The sequence below is a fragment of the Callospermophilus lateralis genome, chromosome 6 (assembly GCF_048772815.1).
Source record: "Callospermophilus lateralis isolate mCalLat2 chromosome 6, mCalLat2.hap1, whole genome shotgun sequence".
Lineage (NCBI taxonomy): Eukaryota > Metazoa > Chordata > Mammalia > Rodentia > Sciuridae > Callospermophilus > Callospermophilus lateralis.
This window is the reverse complement of record NC_135310.1, coordinates 63,835,567-63,837,881: the sequence shown is the minus strand read 5'-3', so window position 1 is coordinate 63,837,881 and position 2,315 is coordinate 63,835,567. Positions and strand designations below refer to the sequence as shown.

The 2,315-nt window shown below is 37.0% G+C and overlaps 1 pseudogene; it reads left to right on the top strand.

Moving 5' to 3' along the window:
• The first annotated feature begins 1,954 nt into the window (after window positions 1-1,954).
• LOC143402740 (U6 spliceosomal RNA) lies at window positions 1,955-2,049 on the top strand (annotated as a pseudogene).
• Window positions 2,050-2,315: the final 266 nt, after the last annotated feature.

Below are 2,315 nucleotides of genomic sequence, written 5' to 3'. Positions count from 1 at the left end.
TAATAAAATATTTTAACATGTGGGTATAGTACACTAAGATTTTATAGTATTAATAATCATGTAACTGTATAAAGGAAATAAAGAAAAACAAAAGTGTTGAACTGTACCATTACTATTCTAATTATAAAAGCTGGCTAGAAAGTTACGTAGTTTTCTATAGTTTGCTGCATGTCATCCTCAGTTTAGCACATAATCACAATGCCTAAAATGTTCACCTCCTTGAAGTCCTTAATAGATACAGGGACTTCCTCTTTATTAAAATGTACATGCTAAACCACGTGTAAAAAAAAGTAAGGAAGGGGTTGGGGATGTGGCTCAAGTGGTAGCGCATGCGTGCAGCCCGGGTTCGATTCTCAGCACCACGTACAAACAAAGATGTTGTGTCCGCCGATAACTAAAAAATAAAATATTAAAATTCTTTCTCTCTCTCTCTCCCTCTCTCTCTCTCTCTTTAAAAAAAAGTAAGGAAGAAATATTATTAGAACTTGTTCTAAAATGCAATACATTTTCTCTGATGACAAAGGAAGAACACTATACTTCTGAATCAGCAAACCATTTGACAAGGTCACTCAGTGAGGAAGACAGGCTGAAGGGCCCAAAGAAGACTGTCAGGTGTTTCCATTTTACACAAAGGAGCAGCAATTTGCATGGTCACTCCTACTCTACTGTCCATCCACAACTGACTGAGTGGTCACAAGTGTGACCAGACTGGGAAAGGGGAACCTCAAACAGGACAAATGTTAACCATGGATGAACAGAGAAAAGTGATGAAGACTCTGTCATCGGAGTAATTACTGATAAAAGGGGAGGATAGATCTGAGAAGGTAAAAATAAAAGGAGAAAACAAAGTAAGAGAACTGGCAAAGCACAGGTCTGGCTTGAACCTACCCAAGCTCAAACCCTGACCTAGCTTTGTACCAGTTGTATGGACATGTGCAAGTCACCTAACATTTGATCAACCAAGGCGTTGAAAGGAAGTATCTAATAGGATTACAGTAGAGGCCCTTCATATAAACAGATGAGAGCCTGGTGCATGATTAATATTAATAATAATTCCTCATTTTTAAGAGAACACATTCTTTCTTTATTCAGACTCTGCTATTTGCCTACAAAGGATAAAACAAGGACCAACAAAGGAGGTTACAGCTGGGTGTAGTCTCTCACACCTGTAATTCCAATGACTTGAAAGACTGTGGCAAGAGGATAACAAATTTGAGGCCAGTTTCAGCAACTTACTGATACCCTGTCTCAAAATGGAAAAATAAAAAGGCTAGGATATATCTCAGTTACAAAGCATCTCTTGGTTCTGTCTCCAATATTACACACACACACACACACACACACACACACACACACACAAAGAGACAAAGGTAAATTCAGAAGAAGGCAGAAATCAGTAAACTTCATAAGCAAATTTGTGAATGAAAAGGAAGATGAGTCTTCTCTGTTTCCAGCCTTAATTTGTATTGTCTACTCTATGGAATGCAATGTTTTCTCAAGCAATGTGATGGGATTCAGCAGAGGGGGGACACTGATGCTAACAGTAGTAAAGAGGAGTACTCCAGTAAGTAGTGGTAGACTCATTCTGTGATCTACTGTAAGATTTTGACTAATCAACATTTGAACATACTTATGTCCCAAAATATTCCTAATAGCACATACAGATTCCTCATAAAGGAGAGAAAACACAAAGGATGTATTATTGGTGTGAAGTTTTGATCTAACTGTGCTAACAATTGCAAGGCAGGTATTCACATCAGGACTCAAACGAGATAGAAATGTGTTTCTTTCCAACCCATCAGTCCAAGAATAAGCATCCAGAGCTGGTTTTCTTGCTCCTTCTCACCTATTGCACTGACATCCACAACATACCTTCCATTTCGCTGCTTAATTTGGTCCAAGCTTCTGTACAACTTTGAAATAAGAGTTTCAAGACTTCAAGCTCTTGTGCTCACTTCAGCAGAAGATATATTAAAATTGGAATGATACAGATTATCATGGCCCCTGAGCAAAGATGACTTGCAAACTCATGAAGTATTTCACATTTTTAATAAATTCTGGTGTTCTATGGCATAGAAAATGACTGTAGATAATAATATACTATATATTTCAAAAAGCTGGAAGAAAGTCTTTTAATGTTTTTTTTCCCACAAAGAAATGATAAATGCCTAAGGAGATACATATGCATAGCCTGTTGGAACAGTATACAACATACACATGTGTAAAACATTGTGTTGGACCTCACAGATACACAATTTTTATAAGTGAATTTTTTAAAAAGAGAGTGCAAGTTCTATTAATAATGTAAAGATGTT